Below are 21,091 nucleotides of genomic sequence, written 5' to 3'. Positions count from 1 at the left end.
TGTATTTGAAAAACTGGGTTTGGTTTTTAATTCTTCTTCGGCTGAAAAGAGCATAGAGTTCCTCCAAACACAAAGGGAAAATTAAAGAACTCTGGGGGAAAATTAGAAATAGCAAATGCAAGATGTGTTTACAATGCCACTTCTGGCAGTTTTCATGAAAGCGGAGAATTCTCTCTCTCCTGTTTTCATCTAAAAGTGCTTTCTCTTTTTATCCAGTGACTGGGATGGGGAGGGGAAATACATACATAAGAGAATAAATTTGGTAAAATAAGAGCCTTTTGTAATATTTTAGGAGAAAAGTAGAAAAGGAAAAAGAAACCTTCATTCTCAAACCTTTTGCTGAGCTGTAAAAACAAAATATCGATGCTGGAAATTCTCAGCATCAAATGTGAATGCTTTAGGTGGCTATTTGAGTTTTCATTTGAGGAGTAGAAATGGTCAGTCAAGAGCCACAGATTTCCTTTCAACTAATGGTGAGAGTACATGCTGCTCTGAAAACGGTAAGCCCATTGGGGGTTTTAGGACAATCAAGAAAGAAAATTGCTATCATAGTACCATTTAAGTAAGTAAAACTGTTGCATTTCAATAGGAGAGATAATATTTCCTGCAATAAAAATAATAAAATAATAAGACTTTAGTAAATGGTGACCAATTGCCTTTAAAATCAGAATGTTAATATGATTATTGGATATACGTATTTAAATGTAAGAGCATGGTTTGATATTTTTATTTTTTTACTTACAAAGGGATGGAAACTAATGCTTATTAAAGGTATATACATATATGCTCTATGTATATAGAAATGTTTATACACACAAATGTGTATATATATAATATCATATGGGAGAGAAGAGGAAAGCTATGTTTATTGAAATGTTACTATAAGTCTTATTTTATATTTCTTTTATTTATTGTACATAATACAATACTCACATGAGAGAGATATTATGATTTTTGGTTTACACATGTAGATTTGAAGCATAAAAATATGGGGGCACCTGGGTGGCTCAGTCTGTTAAATGGCGGACTCTTGATTTTGGCTCAGGTCATGATCTCGGGAATATATGATCGAGCCCCACACTGGTATGTAGTGGGGAGTGAGGGGATCAGCTTCAGATCCTTTCTCTCTCCCTCTCCCTCTGCCTCTCTCCTCACTCATGCTTTCCCTCTAAATAAATAATAAAATATTTTATAAAAATATGTGAAATGACACAGTCGTAAAACTAATGTGCTTTGGAACCAAAATACAAGCCCAGGCATATCTCTCTCTGAACTCAACAAGCTCTGCTGCAGCTGGCACCTTCTGCTGTGGGACCAAGGGGAGACAGTGTATGATACAGAAGCAGACAACCCTTGAATTTTAGGAACATGTAGATCTAGGTTAGTGAGGCTATCACAAAGCCACAACTAAGAGTGATCTATATGACAATTAAAACTACAATTCTTTATTTGCAGATCGTACATCAAAAAATCACTGGTCACTTAATTTTTTTCAATTACCTAAGAATGCATAAACAGGACAGATAAGGTAGTGAATGCAGTTATGCATTTAGATTTAACAAGTATTCAGCTGAGTGTCTGTCTATGTTCCCGAGACCATGCAAGGCACTTTCATATTCATTGTTTTTATTTACATGCTCTATAAAAATATTGTCCTCACTAATGTGTTCCACAGGGAGGCACATTTGATATCAAGCATACAGTGAATTTGTGTGGCACCACGCAAGATTTTGGAATAAAAGACTTGGATTTCAATACTGGTACTGCCTTTTATTAGCTTATGAGGCCTTGGACAAGTTCATTTCTTCAAGCAGAAAGCATTAGACCATGATTGGGACTACAGAGAGGTTCATGCACTGTTTTCTGTTATGTCTTGGTCAATTAGTTCTTCATGGGCACCCAGCTCATAAGATACACTCCCTGTTTTTTCAGATGGTTAATCCTATTTTTGCATTTTAACCCTTTGCAAAAACTCAGTTCAAACAAGAAGCATGCAATTTGTACTCCATTTTACAGCCTCATTGGCCATATTTTCTCTTTGACTCTTCTTTTATCTTCTGATTTTCACACTTCCTCCCTCCCCCCCCCCCCCCCACATATCCTTCCATACTCTTGCTTTTGGTCACTAACACATTCTGCATTTTAACACCAAAAAAAAGTTACTTCCTTTGCTTGCCTATCGGTAGAATTTGGTTTCTTATCTCCCAAAAGGAGAAAAAGTAGATAATGGGGAAACAGATTTCCAGTTATTTTTAATTTATATAGCACTTGCAAATTTTGAGAAACATAAAAACGATACAGGCTCAACTGACCACAGAAATGATGTCATAACAATATTCGTTTCCCACTGGAGAGGATAAAGGGGAAACTCTCTATAGGCTCCTAATTAGGAAAGGTTGATATCTTCTCAATAGTGCTTTTTAATGAGACCATGGATCTAATAATGTTCTATACAATGTAGAGTTATAGTTATAGAGGAACTGTCCAACCTATGATTATGTTTAGTATATGTTAAAGCACTTTAAAAAATAGCTAAACATATAGTCACTGAGTAATCCCCCACTATGTGCCATATATTTGCACTTGTGTATGTGTGGTTCCCATTTAGTCCTCCAGAAGCTCTTTTATTCTTCGCTTTACAAATGAGGAAACCAAAGCTTGATGCTTTGTTAAATCGTATACACCCAGCATCTTAGGTTAGCCTCTGTGGAATCTCCCTGAGATGGAGATCTTTGTGCAGGGACTTCTTTGGAGTGTCTTCTCAGGAAGTACACAGGGAGGAAGGAAGAAAGTAGGACTGGGCAGAGGAAAAAGTTGACCCACAAGGGTTCCAAGTGAGGCTTCCACTGTTCCTAGGGGGAGATCTGGAGCTAGGATGGCCCTTCCATGATGTCCCAAATTGAGATGAAAGTGCTGGACCTAGAGGGAACATTCCTCGACATCTTAAAAGCCATCTATGAAAAGCCCACAGCAAATATCATTCTCAATGGGGAAGCACTGGGAGCCTTTCCCCTAAGATCAGGAACAAGACAGGGATGTCCACTCTCACCACTGCTATTCAACATAGTACTGGAAGTCCTAGCCTCAGCAATCAGACAACAAAAAGACATTAAAGGCATTCAAATTGGCAAAGAAGAAGTCAAACTCTCCCTCTTCGCCGATGACATGATACTCTACATAGAAAACCCAAAAGTCTCCACCCCAAGATTGCTAGAACTCATACAGCAATTCGGTAGCGTGGCAGGATACAAAATCAATGCCCAGAAGTCAGTGGCATTTCTATACACTAACAATGAGACTGAAGAAAGAGAAATTAAGGAGTCAATCCCATTTACAATTGCACCCAAAAGCATAAGATACCTAGGAATAAACCTCACCAAAGATGTAAAGGATCTATACCCTCAAAACTATAGAACACTTCTGAAAGAAATTGAGGAAGACACAAAGAGATGGAAAAATATTCCATGCTCATGGATTGGCAGAATTAATATTGTGAAAATGTCAATGTTACCCAGGGCAATATACACGTTTAATGCAATCCCTATCAAAATACCATGGACTCTCTTCAGAGAGTTAGAACAAATTATTTTAAGATTTGTGTGGAATCAGAAAAGACCCCGAATAGCCAGGGGAATTTTAAAAAAGAAAACCATATCTGGGGGCATCACAATGCCAGATTTCAGGTTGTACTACAAAGCTGTGGTCATCGAGACAGTGTGGTACTGGCACAAAAACAGACACATAGATCAGTGGAACAGAATAGAGAATCCAGAAGTGGACCCTGAACTTTATGGGCAACTAATATTCGATAAAGGAGGAAAGACTACCCATTGGAAGAAAGACAGTCTCTTCAATAAATGGTGCTGGGAAAATTGGACATCCACATGCAGAAGAATGAAACTAGACCACTCTCTTTCACCATACACAAAGATAAACTCAAAATGGATGAAAGATCTAAATGTGAGACAAGATTCCATCAAAATCCTAGAGAAGAACACAGGCAACACCCTTTTTGAACTCGGCCATAGTAACTTCTTGCAAGATACATCCACGAAGGCAAAAGAAACAAAAGCAAAAATGAACTATTGGGACTTCATCAAGATAAGAAGCTTTTGCACAGCAAGGATACAGTCAACAAAACTCAAAGACAACCTACAGAATGGGAGAAGATATTTGCAAATGACATATCAGATAAAGGGCTAGTTTCCAAGATCTATAAAGAACTTATTAAACTCAACACCAAAGAAACAAACAATCCAATCATGAAATGGGCAAAAGACATGAACAGAAATCTCACAGAGGAAGACATAGACATGGCCAACATGCACATGAGAAAATGCTCTGCATCACTTGCCATCAGGGAAATACAAATCAAAACCACAATGAGATACCACCTCACACCAGTGAGAATGGGAAAAATTAACAAGGCAGGAAACAACAAATGTTGGAGAGGATGTGGAGAAAAGGGAACCCTCTTACACTGTTGGTGGGAATGTGAACTGGTGCAGCCACTGTGGAAAACTGTGTGGAGGTTCCTCAAACAGTTAAAAATATACCTGCCCTACGACCCAGCAATTGCACTGTTGGGGATTTACCCCAAAGATACAAATGCAATGAAACGCCAGGACACCTGCACCCCGATGTTTCTAGCAGCAATGGCCACGATAGCCAAACTGTGGAAGGAGCCTCGGTGTCCAACGAAAGATGAATGGATAAAGAAGATGTGGTTTATGTATACAATGGAATATTACTCAGCTATTAGAAATGACAAATACCCACCATTTGCTTCAACGTGGATGGAACTGGAGGGTATTATGCTGAGTGAAGTAAGTCAGTCGGAGAAGGACAAACATTATATGTTCTCATTCATTTGGGGAATATAAATAATAGTGAAAGGGAAAATAAGGGAAGGGAGAAGAAATGTGTGGGAAATATCAGAAAGGGAGACAGAACATAAAGACTGCTAACTCTGGGAAACGAACTAGGGGTGGTGGAAGGGGAGGAGGGCGGGGGGTGGGAGTGAATGGGTGACGGGCACTGGGTGTTATTCTGTATGTTAGTAAATTGAACACCAATAAAAAAAAAAAAAAAAAAAAAAGAAAGTGCTGGACCTAAGTCAACACACATCAGCTTGCCACTGGCCATGGGCCACCCTATAGAGAAGACATAGCCTTGTGGGCACAGAATCTGAGTGACTGAGAGCATGGCCCAGATATGCCTAGTAACTAAAAATGTGTGCATCAGCCTGAAGAGGAGGTCAGGGGAGAGGTTCTGTGTCTACCGTATCTGTCAAGTATGAGAGTAAGGACTGGACTCCAAGTTCAAATATGTTTTCACTGTTATAGACTGGAAAACCTCATCTTAAGATCTTTGTTACTCCTCATGCAACAATACCATGTTTTATATCATGATTATCCTGGCTGCACTTCTGAGCAGACCATGGGTTTATTTTGTCCCACTGTCCACTCAGCTCCAGGTGGAATCCAGTCAGTGTTGAAGGGGATACAACCACTCCCTTTTTATAAGAGTCTCATAAACTTTGGGGATGTTCAGTTTAATAAGGTGATACACATATTCAAAATATCTTTCAGGCCACTTTTGTTTGACTTGAAGGGAATATTTGGAAGAGCCCGTAATGAAGTGATTCTCAAGAAAAAAATATGACTTTGGAATCATAGAGAGGTTGTTCTTCTAAGCTTCAAGTTCTGGTTCTTTCTTATCTCTTATATTCTCTGCTTATTGTCCTCTTGGTACTTCTGGGTGGCTTCGTCAGTTAAGTGTCCAACTCTTGATTTCAGCTCAGATCATGATCTCAGAGTCATGAGATTGAACCCTGTGTCAGGCTCCTGCTGAATGTGGAGCCTGCTTAAGATTCTCTGTCTCCTTCATCCTCTGTCCCTCTCCAACCCTGACTCACATATGCTCTCTCTCTCAAAAAAAAAAAAAAAAAGATAAAGAAAAAAGAAAGATAGGAAAGAAATCTACTCATTGTCCTCTTTAGGCATCAGATATTGAACCATTCAATGGATTAGATGGAAAGTATAACTGACCAACCAGTGGCTGAGACACATCATCAAAGTTACCTTTTAAAAACTACAAATTTATCCATTCCACAATTGAGGATTTTGATTCAGTAGCTCTTCTGGAGACTAAGAATCCATAGTTTAACTTTTTTCCCAGGTGAACCTCAGAGAGCTAACTTAGCTCAGGTGTCAGGGCCAGGTGTCCAGAACTGCTGGGCTAGTTAATCAGTAAAATCCTTTTTGTTATACAATATGGACTCCTAACGAGCAGGAAACACTCATCTACATTTAATTTTCCCCCTCTGATGTCTAGAATAGGGTTTATCATACAAATCCTACCCAATGAATATCTTTGAATGAGAAAAATAAACTCAACAAATTTGTGTCAATCTAATCAAAATTCAGGACACTGCTCTGTTTGAGAAGAAAGTACAATAGGTATAGAAACAGAAGCATACATCACCATTCAGAAAATCAGTAAAATATCATTTCAACACAAATGGATAGTACGTAATGATATTTCCTATTTAATCAATTGGCATGGTGCAATATAATAACAGATATTCTGATATTAAGTGATTCTCACATTGCCAGGAAAAATCTTTAGTTTCCCATAACTTCAATTCCTGTAAAATCTATCAATTCCTGTAGGCTTTCTAGTATTTCATTAGAATGTTTATGTTTACATTCATAGTAGAGAGTTATAGGTCGATTTTCTTACCTCAAATCCTGCATTTTTTCACTACACCCTGATTTAATTACGCGAAACGCAATAAAACAGAAAACCAGGTAATACAAACTAACATTTATGTTACCACATCCATTTTAAAATAAGACATTAAATAAGCTTACAGAAACAACACACAAGCTGAAAAGAGAAAACAAGATCACGAAAAGGAGGAAATATGTTTGCCAATATGATGTGTCAAGAAATACATTATGAGGGTTGCCTAGGTGGCTCAGTCAGTTAAGCAATCGACTCTTGGTTTTGGCTCAGGTCATGATCTCAGGGTCCTGAGATTAAGCTCTGTATCAGGCTCCACGCTTAGTGGGGGGTTTGCTTCAAGATTCCCTCTGCCCTTCCCTGCCCCCCCTTTCTTTCTCTCTCTCAAATAAATACATAAATCTTTTTGAAAAAGGATATTCATTATGACCAAGGAGGTACTTAAACGTAATCTTCATGCCTTTAGCGTAGAGAAGGTCTATTGTTCATTAAGAAGCTCTTAGTAGAATGATTGAAATGGAGAAGCTTCTCAGAGGTAGAGGTTTTGTCATTATTGATATTATTATTTTCAAAATATCCTTGACTAAATTTTGAACAAATTTTTTCCCTTCATGTGTTGTTTTACACAGAGGATGAAAACATATGTGAACAACCAAGTCTTCTCACAGATTTGCACAGTAAATGAAGAACCCGAATTCATATACACACATTTTTTTCAAATGTATCTCTCGATAAAAGTGAAGAGTCACACATATTTAAGCGTCACCCGGAAAAAGTTCTAAAAGACCCATTGCTATTTTAATCTGGATGCCAACTTCCTGGTGCCTTGGCAAATTAAAATTAGCAAGCAAAATCCTGAGAAATAAAAGACCAGAGGATAACCCAGCATGGGAGGGATGAATCAGAGTGTTCCTCTGTGAGCAAAACTGAAAGCATTAAAAAATGTCAGTGGTCTTATAAAAACACGATCTTTTCCCCAGTGTATGCCGCCTGGGCTGGGGAGACAGAATGCCTATGATCAGTATTGGATGACCATTAGTTACACACAGAAACAAGATCCTTGATGAAAATGAAGAGCCAGATAAATAATGTAACATTAAAATTATGTCATCCTTCATTTACAAGAGCCTATGAACTGCTCATATCTTAGAGGACTCAGCATGCCCCCAAAGGCTGAGACTTTAACTGGTCTCCTGTGTGATTTTAGTCACCCACAAAGATGACAACAAAAACTATAGTTGCTCAGATGACTTTGGGAATGCTTTCTACTTCTCAACACGTTCTCATTGAGCTTTCATTTTCTCCAGAATTTCTATATCATGAATAACACTTGGGTAGGTGGTATCTCATTGTGGTTTTGATTTGTATTTTCCTGATGGCAAGTGATGCGGAGCATTTCCTCATGTGCTTGTTGGCCATGTCTGTGTCTTCCTCTGTGAGATTTCTGTTCAACCACAATGGCAACCATCACTTACCATCAGGGAAATACAAATCAAAACCACAATGAGATACCACCTCACACCAGTGAGAATGGGGAAAATTAGCAAAGCAGGAAAACACAAACGTTGGAGAGGATGTGGAGAAAGGGGAACCCTCCTGCATTGTTGGTGGGAATGTGAACTGGTGCAGCCACTCTGGAAAACTGTGTGGAGGTTCCTCAGAGTTAAAAATGGATCTGCCCTACGACCCAGCAATTGCACTGCTGGGGATTTACCCCAAAGATACAGATGCAGTGAAATGCCGGGACACCTGCACTCTGATGTTTATAGCAGCAATGTCCACAATAGCCAAACTGTGGAAGGAGCCTTGGTGTCCATCAAAAGATGATCCTTTAAGGTCAAGTTGTGCTAAAACCTTTTTCTTCATCTCTTGTCACTTTGCCATACCCTTGGCATACCAAACTTTACACACCATCCTATTTCATGTCTCCACTCTTATACTCATGATCCTTCCTCACTTTAAATAACTTAGCCACTGACTCCTTCTTATGGTTAAGTCTCGTTCAACTGCCTGCCTGCCTTCTTACCTTCCTTCCCTATCTCCTTCTTCCTTTTATTTCTCCCTCCTCGCCAGCCTTCCTTCCTTTTTTCCCCATTTTGTTGTGTGAATAAATGATGTTTGAATGTATTATGTAATATATCAAAGAGCTGTTAGGAACTTGGCAATGAAGAATAAGACACAATCTTTATCCTGGAGAAGCTCTATTTAGTGGGGTAGATGGACTTTACACAGATAATTTCAAGAAGATGTGATAAGGGCCATAGTGAGGTGAATACAAAGCACTTCACATAAATTGTTTACTTCCTTATCTAGGCATCTTTAAAAAAAGAAGAAAACAATCTCAGTTGAGTGTGGGGTCTAAAAATATGTTTACCCTAGTTTCAGGGGGAAGTAAGAAGGGAGAATGTACAGAGATGACAGGTGTTTGGGGAGACTGTGAAGCAAAATGCCAGTTAAGAGCAGAGAGTTGAAGTTAAGGGGGGACGATGGCATAACTCATGATGACCAGAAGCTGCGGGCATTTGTGTTCAACCAACCAGCACACCCATAACCACCTTGTATGGGCTGGGTTAGAGTTGTGATGAACATGAGGCCAGTGAAGTCACTGTTCTTTACAATTTCCCTGATGTTTCCCACTCGTGATTTTGAGGATTTCTCCATGCTTAAACAGGGCCTTAGAGGAAGAGGGAGAAAGAGAGAGAGAGAGAGAGAGAGGGAGGGAGGGAGATTGAGCATAGAGCACAATAATTAATTGAGGGGAAATAGAAACTTTGTAGAAACTTTGCAAATAATGTACAATATTTTCCATCAATCTTAAAAAATTTTTCCCATTGCATTTACTCTACACCCACGTCAAGAAAGTAAACCTAAAGGCATGAGTCTCAGTAGCCTGAGGCAGAATAATAAATATTATTCCTTTGGGTATTACTTTTTTTTTTTTCAATTTTACTTCCAATTTTTATTCGTTCACTGGCTTTTTTGCTCTTAGAGCAACCTCCATTTCATTTGGATCCTTGTTCTGTTTGTTATTTTATAATGGCATGTAGTTTTAAGTGTTTATCAAAGTTTTAAAAAACACATAGATTAGTGTAATTCTATTGAGAAATGTTGGCATTTCTCTATAAAATTAGTGAACTCCTTTTAATGATTTGTCTTCCAAAATTGCCTTGGGAGGAAAGGAGAGCAATTCCTATTTTTCCTTGCATCGTTATAATTTAAAATCAGCCCAGTGTTTGTGTGATCAACTTTGTAATCATCTGTCACTCCTGGCAGAAAAGAAAATTAAAGGAACCAATTTATTACAAAGAACAAAAAATGATATTTTTTTTCCTTCCACAGAAATAATGTTCTAGAGTTGCTTTAATATCATTTTCATATTTTTGCTGCAACAACAGGCATATATTTTCAGGGTGGAACTTTATCTCTTCACAACATCTGCAATGAAAATTCAATTTCTCAGAATCAGATGCTTTATATATTCCCTAATTCACTGTTCTGTGCTTTGTGGGTATGACTGTTTTTTTAAATCTTCAACTTGAATGGATGATCATCCTCTCCCTCTTTTTCTGCAGGTCACTATCTTCCTTGGGAAGAGCTGAATATGCATCTCCTCATGTTTTAGCACCACGGGAAGGTCAGAGGATGAGAGAAGATTGCTCCATCTCATGAATTTATGGACATATTCTCCACACAAAAATTAAGCCTGCAGTTAAAGCTTTAAATAGATAACTTCAGTAAACCTCTCTCTATTATCAAGAATAAACTGTTAATGGATGGTAGAAAGTAAAGATTTGGCCTGCGTGTATGGCTCTGGCAGTAATTAACTGCTTACTTACACTGATATATATTCAGTGCTTGAGATAATTGGAAAGATACAGAACACTTCTCTCTGGTCTCCCTCGATAAACATCCCTCCACAGCTGCTGAAGGACAAATATAAATGTCTGTTTCTTTTAGCCACAATCCAAATGAAGAGAAATATGTTTATGAACATAGCTTCATGGACAGGTGAATGAAGGTCCAATCCAGCCTTAAAGATTATATCTCTTCACATCACCTTTCTTGAATTTACCAAAAGTTATTTACAGATTTTGGTATCAAAGACTATATTATTATTATTATTATTTTTAATTTCAGTGAGTCTCTGGTTTAATAGTGTCAGTTCTTGCCAAATTAAACTATTGCTTAAATAAAATTCTAACCTAAATCCCAACAAAGTTTCGTTTTGTTCCCCCCCCCCCCCCACAGAATGTGTCTCCTGACCCTAAGATATATATGGATATACAAGCATTCAAGATGAGTCAAAAATTCTTGGAAGGAAAACAATGAGGGAGAACTTTTTCTATTGTAAAGAATTCATAGCAATCACGCTTAAACTAGTGCAGCAGGCAGTGGACATGGTGGTGTCCAATGGGACACAATAAAACCCTAGAAACACACCCACTGATGGATGGTGATTTCATATATGACAGACCAATAGGTAGAATGAGTTATTAATAAATGGTCATGACAATTAGCTTTGCATATAAAAATAATATAAAATTAGATTCCAACTTTAGGTCATACACTAAAATATATTCCAAGGATGTTTAAAATTCTAAATATAAAAAGAATATCTTTAAATTTTAAAAGAAAATGTAGGGATCCCTGGGTGGCGCAGCGGTTTGGCGCCTGCCTTTGGCCCAGGGCGCGATCCTGGAGACCCGGGGTCGAATCCCATGTCAAGCTCGCTGCATGGAGCCTGCTTCTCCCTCTGCCTATGTCTCTGCCTCTCTCTCTCTCTGTGTGACTATCATAAATAAATAAATAAAATGTAAGAAAATGTATATTTTCTTTATTTAGTACAAAGTAGGAAAAAGATCATTTTACATTAAAAGGCAGGGGGATCCCTGGGTGGCTCAGCGGTTTAGCACCACCTTCCACCCAGGACGTGATCCTGGAGACCCGGGATCAAGTCCCATGTCAGGCTCCCTGCATGGACACTGCTTCTCCCTCTGCTTGTGTCTCTGCCTCTCTCTCTCTCTCTCTCTCTCTCTCATGAATAAATAAATAGAATCTTAAAAAAAAATAAAATGAAATAAAAGGCAGCTGGCAGGGGTACCTGGATGGTTCAGTGGGCTGATTGACGGCTTTTGGTTTCGGCTCAAGTCACCATCTCGGGGTTCTGAGATCAAGCCCTGTGGTGTTGTTGATGGGCTCCCAGCTCAGCAGGGAGTCCGCTTGAGGATTCTCTCCCTTTGCCCCTTTTCCACTTGTGCTCACTCTTTCAAATAAATAAATACGTCTTTTTTTTTTTAAGGCAACTGGCATTCTTGCATAAGACAGCTACATACAGACGGCTGTTAAATTAATATTTAGACTATATAAAGAAGCTCCTAAAATTAAGGAGAAAATATAAATGCTTAAATGTTCTAAAACATACATGAGCAATTAAGTCACCAATTAAGAGGTCTCAAAGGCCAAGAGACAGAATGATGTTCAGCCTTATAGTAAATGGAGAAAAAAAAATCAACTGAAAAACACAGGTGATTATAATTTTATACCCATCTGTTTCTCAGCAATTGAAAAAAAAGTCTGCTAACAGTAAATGATGGCAAAGTTGAAGAAAATCACCAACTGATGCCATATTGTTTGGAAAGTAATTTTGTATAACCACCTTTAAAGATAATTTTCCCAAATGCAGCAAAAATATTGGTATATGTGAATTGCCAATCAGTAATTGTACTTCTGGATATTAATTAAACCTGTTATTATTAAATTTCTATATAGTGAACATCTTTCTTTGTTCTGAGGCTATAGCGGCTAATAAGATGGATGGATTTTTTTCTATGCCCAAGAAACTTGCATTTTAATAGAAGACAGATTTTAAATCAAAACAAGTAAGTAAACATATACTATTATAGCAAAGTGTAATAAGTGTTCCAAAGAAACATTAAAACTGAAAAAAAGAAATAAATCATGAGGGATGTGGTACTTTAATTTCGGTTGGTCCAGAATGGCTTCTCTAAGCAAGTGACACTTGAGCAGAGGCCTGAAGAGAATGAAGGAATGAAGTCAAAGACCTGAAGACATGGGTAGTTAGGGCATCATGTGGTTAGGGCAGGACTCAGAGGAGGGAAGAGTGGCATGACATGATCAAGTTGGGCAGATGGACTGGTTGCAGACCATGTGCAGTTTCTATGTCACCACACATTACTTGCTTTTTATTCTCAGTGTTATTGAAAATGTATTAAGGGGTTATTTTATGCAGGTAAATGTTACATTATGATTGAAGTTTTTAAAAGCTCACTCTGGTTGTTTTCTTGATAATGGACTCAAGAATTTTGGGAGCTTAGAAAGAAGATAACAGAGCAACTATTGCTATAGGATAAACCTGTATTCATCTCAATAGTGTTTAACTTAATACTTAAAACTTAATACTTAAAACACATTTCAACTCAAACGAACCACATTTGTGGTCAAAGGGAAAGTGATGACACTATTGGCTACTGCAGCTTTATGGAATGTACAGCTGACCCATGAAAAATGCAGGTGTCAGGAGCACTGGCCACTTGCATAGACAAAAATCCACATATAATTTTTGGCTCCCCCAAAACTTAACTAATCAATAGCCTTCTGTTGATTGGAAGCCTTACCAATAGCATTAAGAGAAGATTAGTACATATTTTGTATGTTATATGTATAATATACTGTATTCTTATAATAAAGTTAGAGAAGAGAAAAAGAAAATCACAAGAGAAAATACATTTCCAGTACTGTATTGTATTTATCGAAAAACATCTGTATGTAGTGTACTTCAAACCCATGTTGTTCAAGGCTTGACTGTTTTTTTTAATCTATGTGGCATGCTGATACAACATTGATTCCATGCAACATTTCATCAGCTCTAAGATACCATTAATTGAAAGATATGTCATTATTTTGTGTACTATGAAGAAAGAAGACAAGGATGACAAACTATGACACAATTCTAAAAACCAATGGTTGTACTACCCAAGAGTATTGAATGAAAACGTATCAGAAACAATAAAATCATAGAGATATTTTATCACGATTCTTTCAGTGGTAGTTGACAGAAGTCTATTCTAACAGGCTAACCAATGAAAGGGAATTTATTTGGTTGTATGAACAGCAATCCAGAGGCGCTTCTGGCTTTATCACAGTTGGAATGAGGGATTAAGATGATGACACTGAGGCTCTGCCTACCTTACTCTTAGATAGGCTCCCTACTTGATGAGCAACATGGTCAGTGTCATCCATCTTCTGCCCTGCCAGCGTTATTGACCTCAGTGGATAATTTTTTCCTGATACATACAAGACAAAATCCCAGAGTTATTCTGATTGGAGTTTATCATGCCCCAACTGTCATTCATTCACTGTAGCTATGATGTTGAAGTACTCCAAACAGCCAAGCTTGAGAAATGGGCCCCTCCCTGTAGCTGATCAGCAACTTCCACACAAGAAGGAACTGAACCTCCAATGAAAAGGGCATCTTAAAAAAAAAAAAAAGAAAAAGAAAAAGAAAAAGAAAAAGAAAAAGAAAAAGAAAAAGAAAAAGAAAAAGAAAAAGGAAAAGAAAAAGAAAAAGAAAGAAAAGGGCATCTTAGGGAATAAAATAGCATATACCCACTAAGAGGAAGTCACATATACAAATAAAATCTCAACAAGTTTTGATTTGTATTCTCTGTTCAACATAGTACTAAAAATGTAAAAATGAGTAAGGCAGTAAAGAAATACAATTCTGTATTACAAATTTCCCCAATTATTAGAAGTTAAAATGAGGGCTACCTTCATATCTACTGGGTCAATGAGAAAACCCAAATTTTATATGGATAGATAGATAGATAGACTCTTTCATAATCATTTCTCATATTCAAAGTCAACCTTAGTTCTTAATCCTTAGGAATATATTTGATGCGTACTATTAATTTACAAACAAATATTAATTAACCAACAACAATACAAATGTCATGCTTTGGCTTTCTATGGAGATTGAAGAAATGTGAGGCTGTACAACTCAAGTCCTAAGAAAGCTAAAATATTACATGAGAAAAAAGAGCCATATGTCTGACTATGAAAATTTAATTAGCGCAGTGTAGTTAAAAACACATATTAAAGGGGCACCTGGGTGGCTCAGTTGGCTAAGCATCTACCTTTGGCTCAGGTCATGAACTCCGGAACCTGGGATCAAGCCCCACTATGGACTCCCTGCTTAGTGGAGAGTCAATCCGCTTCTCCCGCTGCCTCTGCTACTCCTCCCCCCCCCCCCGTCACCCCCGCTCTTGCTCTCTTTTGCTTGCTCATGCTCTCTCTCTCAAATAAATAAAATTAAAAAAAGACACACATATCAAGCAAAGAGCGAAATTATAGAGAAGCATAATTGCATACTAAACAAGTGGTTTCCAGATTGAGAAGGCACATTGCTCACCCCACCAAAGAGCCAGAGCTCATTCTCCAGTCAGGCTTGCTGTGTCCTAACTCTGGAATGGGGCGGTTTTCTGCAGAGCAAGAAACCTCATGTTCTAACGCTTCCTCCAGCTCAGAAGTGGCACAACAGATGACAGTCCAAACTTGTTGGGCATTTGCGCTAAAGTGTGAAGGATGAGGGCGGATGTGAAATGGATTTTTAACTATTTTTCTCCCTTCGATATAAGCGAATGTTAGCAAAAGACTTTAGGGTTCTCAGAATACATTTAGTCCAGAAATCATTTGGTTGGGCAATCTAGGGACACACGTTTTCTTTTTCTAAGGGAGAGGTCTCAAGTTTATGCCAGCTATATTTGAGATTTCATCTTTTCTATGTAAGGCCTTCCCCCCACCCAATTCATTTTCCATCCCATCCTTCATATAGCTATCCATTCAGTACTAATTTGTTGATCTACACTATGAATCATCAGTGTGGTACACAGTCTAAACAGAGAAAAAAAAAAACAAGTCTCAGTCTCTTCCTCTGGAAATTTACATGAAGAAACATGGGCAAGTATGTCAAAAATTCAGTGCAATCAAAGTAATTATTTTTTAAAGAAGTACAGTCATTAGGCACAGCTTATTGAGGGGTATTTGGGAACAATTTCTCACAGCTAAAGGAATTGAAGATGGATTGTATAGGCTGGTAATCTTTGTTACCTAATGCTGAAGAAAATCTCTAAATGTAGGTAAGAGTGTCACAGACTCTTGGCCAGAGGGACAACGGTGGACGAGGTTCTGGAAAGTTGGAAGCTCTTGGCATGTAGGTAGAGCAGGGAGTTCTTCACTGCAGCTGGAGTTCTTGTCTTGCACGCACACTATGGCTTCAAACTGTGCCAGGCATTTGTGCACACAACAGTGACTATGCTGTGCCCACTGTGAGCTTTTTTTTTTTTTAACCTTTCTTTTTTTTCATTTGCATGGGCCTACTTTGGGAAATGTCCCCACTAAAACACAGACAGATTCTCTCTTTCCTTTCTGTTCATGTAAAAAGCCAGAAAGCCTTGGTGTTAACCAGTTCTATGGAGCACCAAGGGAGGCTGCCATCTGTTCCATGAGCCCAGGAAATAGTTGCGGGATTCCCCTCTCTGGAAAACACTTTGCCTTGGTTTACAGCTATTTATTCTGTGAGCACCACAGAGGACTACTTCTGGCTAATTATTCCAGCGGATTGAGACTTCAAGTTATAGACTGAACCGTTAGCAAAATGGAGGAGGACAAGGCAAAATGTTGGTCATTGGAAAGGAAGGCACATTCTTCTTTCTGGCAAAGGAGGGTCCTTGGCGAGTTGGCCAGCTGATAGTAACAGGTTTGCACCATGCCTTTCAATACCTTGTTTCCAAAGCATACCAAGTGCCCCCACATATGGCACAGAGCAACATTAATGAGTCTCTCTCCTTAAGAGAGAAATTAACTAACTCACTTAATGTTTTACAGCCTACGAAGTGATTCCCAATATATAAACCTATTTAATTCTTACACAAACACAAGAGATGGGAAGAAATGTTCTAAGGCAGGAGCCCTGAATACACGTTTTGCTTCACTGCATGAACTTAAGAGATTTTTAACATCTTCATGTTTAAATAAGAATACTCGCTTATGCAAGTCTCTCAAGACTGCTTCGAGAATTGCAGGAGACAATACGTTCTAAAGTGCCTCATAAAATGTTATTTATTTCTAAAGATCCATTGACATGCTGTGGTAAATTTTGTTGGTGCTACCAATGTCTATTCCCTTCAATTTCTTCCCTCGTTGTGTAAGATGCTGTATCTCCAAATCCTTGCAGACAGGCAGGGTCCTGTAACGAGTTTTGGGCACTGATATGCGAGCAGAAGGGATACTGCAACTTTTTGGCTCAGGCAGTGAAAAGCTCTTACAATGATTCTCCTGTTTTTATTGCTCCTACTGCAAGAAAGAAGGCCAGGTGTTCTTGACGGTGGAGCTGTAGGATGTGGGAACTTCTCCCACCTGAATGTCTGAGTGGCTAGGAGTATGAGTCATGTTCTAATCAGAGTGAGCAGACATTCCCTGAGCAAGAAATATTTATGGATAGCAGTAGTCAATGGATGCAGTAGGACAGGAGTTCGATTTAATTCCATACATTATTTTCTTTCTTTTTCCCCTGAGTTTCTATAAGACAAGTTCTGATATATTCCAAAGCAGAGAGAATATAATAAACATGTGCCCTTCACCTAGCTTCAATAATCATTAAGTCATGGATTGTCTTATTTTAATAATAACCCCCAGCCTCCCCACTACTCATTTTATCTATAATATTTCACTGCATATCTCTCTAAAAATATGTCTCTTCTAAAGCATGATTAAAATACCACATGACATCTAAAATATAACATTTACTTAATATCCTCAATATCTTATCCAGTCAGGGTTCAAATTTCTTCCATCACCTCTCATCTTTTTTTTTTTTTAGTATTTGTTTCTTGTTTTAATCAGGTTGAAATAAAGTTCATGTTCAACAAATATTCAGCATCTTTTTATACATTTTTAAAAACTTTATAGGTTTCCTTCATTTTTTTAATTTAAAAAGTTTTTTTGTAATGTCTATATTTTATATGGCAGTTCATTTTTCCTTGGATAGTCTCATAATGTGAATTTTGCTGATCGAATCTATGATGATTTCTTTATTATGTCCCTCTATACCCTGTATTTCTCCTAAATTGATAGTTAGATCCAGGAACTTGATTAGATTCAGGTTAAGTTGTATGGCCTGACCACTTCATAGGTGGTATACTGTATTTCCATCAGAATGCACACATTGTTTTATCATCTCATTTGCCATAACTTTAATAGCTACTAATGACCACTGTCTTGATCAATTAAAGAGGGGTTGTAAAATGTTAATATTATAATTTTATCATTATTCATATATATATTATCTATGATACTTATGAAATAGAAATAACCTATTTCCCATCAACACTTTGGCTATCCTGGGGTACAGTTTGACAAGGAAAAACAGTTGAGATAGTTGATTTTCAAAATAAAGACTAGTTTTCCTAGCTTCTTGCTAAGGTGGCCAATAACATTTTTCTCTTGTTTTGCTTTATAGAAATCAAGCATTTATTGATTCAAGTATCTTTGGTATGTATTTTAATGTGAGTTTCCAGGATATCATACCCTAAGGCAATAGCTTATTTGCTACTATTTTATCGAAGAATGATCACATTTGCAGAAAAACAGTAGCAAATTATATACCCTTTTCTCTAGCTTGCTTTTATCAGAAGAGTTTATCCAACTATCCCTCATTCATATCTGCATAGTACTCCACTGTGTAACTACCATATTTTTTTTCTACTCATCCCTAGCGGACATTTAGGTTACTTTAAGCTCTTTGCTATTGCAAATACTACTCCAATAAGTAGATTTCTATATACAACTTTTCATTTTTTGGCAGTGCACCTTTATGATAGATTTTTGCTGGTGAAATCACTGGCTCAAAGAAAAAAACTGCATATTACATTTTGTTAGATATTGCCAAACTCTCTCCCATAGCACTCATATCCTTTGGCATTGCTATCAGCAATGTATGAGAGAAATCTATTTCCCCACAGCGTTGCCAACAGAATATGTTAACAATCTCAAATTTTCCACCCCCAAAAATAGTGTCAAGAAATTCTATCTCATGTAGTTTTAACTTCCATTGCTCTTAAGATCTTTTCCTATGTTGCAGGACCATTTGATTTCTTTGTTTTCTTTTCTTTTCTCTTTAAATGTGAGCTGGCTGTTCTTATTTCTTGCACACTTTTCTATCAGGTTGCTGAACAATTTCTTCTTTTAGAAACTTTTTCTATTAGGGTTATTCATATTTTAAATAGGTTGCTATTGGAAATTCTGACATCAATCTGATTTTTGTTTCTTTATAAGTAGGGCTTTTTGTTTTGTTTTGTTTTGTTTTGTTTTGTTTTGTTTTTAAGGGTGGGGAGGAGCTGGGATGTGCCCCTAATTTTTTATTAACTTTTAAAGTCCAGTAAAGTTGGGGCACCTGGGTAGCTCAGTTGGTTAAACAGCTGACTGTTGATTTTGGCTTAGATCATGATCTTAAGGTTGGGAGATACAGCCCCATCAGGCTCCATGTTCAGCAGGGTGTCTGCTTCTCTTTCTCTCTCTCTCTCTCTCTCTCTTCCTCCTCCCCATCTTCTCTCCGCCCCCACCTCCACTTGTGTTCTCTCTCTAAAATAAATAAATAATTTAAAAAATAAAAGCCAGTAAAGTTATTTGAAAATATTAATGCACGTTTTTAATATATAGATTCAAAGACTATATATTTCAGGGAAGTTTTATTAAATGATGCCTTATAATATGTTCCCTTTTTCATTGCTTTGGAATTCTTTAGGAAGTCCCATTTTATATGTCTGAGTTTCTTTTCAATTTCCTAAATCTCTGACTTCTCTCATGTCATTTTAATCTTTTTCTCCATTTAAAATTTTCATTTAAAATTTGTCTTCTTTTCTACATTTGCTTTTATTGAGGCATTATTTTTAATATTCCTTTGCTCTTATGTTCCTTGTAGTCTTTCTTTTTGAAATCATAGATTGATTCTCCTTTATTTAGTTCTATCAGCTTCCTTTCAAATTTCTTTAAGTTTTAAACAGCAGGCTAAAATCTTTTTAGAGGATGGCATGTACATTTATTGAGCCTTCATTCAACTTCTTTTACTTTCTCCATATTTAAATCATATGGGTTTTATTCTTAAAAAGAAAGGTTAGACCAAGGATAGCTTTCCTAGATTCATGATTCTGTTGTTTCTTCTCATGTTGCTAATGCAAAATATTAAAAAATTAAGCCCTGCAGTTTCTGAGATCCACCTTCTCAGCTCCCCCTCCTGCTTCATTAGAGTTTCTCCTTTAACTTCTAGTATCTCAGTCTTAGTCAATTAAGAATCTATTCCTAAGAATTTCCCTAGGGTTCAGGGCTCTGTCTTGTAAAGCACTTGGGTTGTTAGCCTCAAGTATCCTCCTAAGATGCCAATTCCTATGAATTGTCAGGCCTTTCTTGACACATTCTAGCAAAATAAAGGCATCAAAACCCCTCCTCTTTTCATCTGTTCTTGATTGGTACACTTGGCTTCCCATACAGCCTGTGGACCCTTTTGAAAGGCAGTCTGTGTTAATGATTAGATTCTGTGTTCCCCAGATCTCAGGCCTTCCTTCCATTTTCTTCTGCCCAGTAGATGATGTGGTCTGGGCTTTGTTGGTGACTGTTATTTGGTAACTCATTCTCATGTTTTAGAGTTCATGAGAATACCTGGCTGATTGGTTTTAATATATAAACTGTGCATGTATTTGGTTTCTTTGGTTGTTTTGTCTGCTTTTACCAAGGAGACAGAAATTCCAACAGTATGCTGCCATTGCCACTGGCTTGCTCAGACTTCACCCTTGGATTTCTCACATGCCCATGGTCTATCGGGCTTTCTATTAGACGTATAGTTGGAGGTGAGCCATCAAAGCATGAGGGTATTAGGTAATAGTGATATATGAGCCTGACGACATAAATAAAGGCCAGAACTTGACAATCATTGAATATTCTATTAAGGATATTGGAATTTAGCTTAGTTGTATAAGATGACCATCATATAGTTTTATTCAGGAAGTGACACAATCATCTACATTTTAAGAACACAGTGGAAGCCAGTGGAAAATAGAGAGAGTGATGAGTCTTAATGCAGGATTCTGATATTTCTAATCACCCTAGACTTCTTCATCAGTCTCCCACTATCAATAAAATTGTTACTAGAAAATACAAAAAAAAATTAAATATTGTTTTACAAAATCAAATAATATATGAAAATTCCAAAGGCTGATGGAAATCAAGTATGTTAATGGCCAATGATTTAATTAGGTAAGTATGCAAAATACAT

At 37.4% G+C, this 21,091-nt stretch overlaps 2 long non-coding RNA genes across 9 annotated transcripts in view; one reads left to right on the top strand and one right to left on the bottom strand.

The window, feature by feature from the left end:
* LOC144281222 (uncharacterized) overlaps nt 1-10,535 on the top strand; it is a 68,229-nt gene extending 57,694 nt beyond the window's left edge. For all 8 annotated transcript variants that reach the window (XR_013349738.1, XR_013349734.1, XR_013349735.1 and 5 more), the window contains one exon: nt 10,320-10,535. This is a non-coding gene — a long non-coding RNA (uncharacterized LOC144281222). The remainder of the gene's footprint in view (nt 1-10,319) is intronic.
* LOC144281223 (uncharacterized) overlaps nt 1-15,282 on the bottom strand; it is a 49,116-nt gene extending 33,834 nt beyond the window's left edge. Inside the window, exon 1 of the long non-coding RNA XR_013349739.1 lies at nt 15,176-15,282. This is a non-coding gene — a long non-coding RNA (uncharacterized LOC144281223). The remainder of the gene's footprint in view (nt 1-15,175) is intronic.
* Between the last annotated feature and the right edge of the window lie 5,809 nt (nt 15,283-21,091).

The sequence above is a fragment of the Canis aureus genome, chromosome 12 (genome assembly GCF_053574225.1).
Source record: "Canis aureus isolate CA01 chromosome 12, VMU_Caureus_v.1.0, whole genome shotgun sequence".
In the NCBI taxonomy this organism is placed as follows: domain Eukaryota; kingdom Metazoa; phylum Chordata; class Mammalia; order Carnivora; family Canidae; genus Canis; species Canis aureus.
Note: the sequence above shows the minus strand (reverse complement) of the source record. Positions and strands in the feature narration are given on the sequence as shown.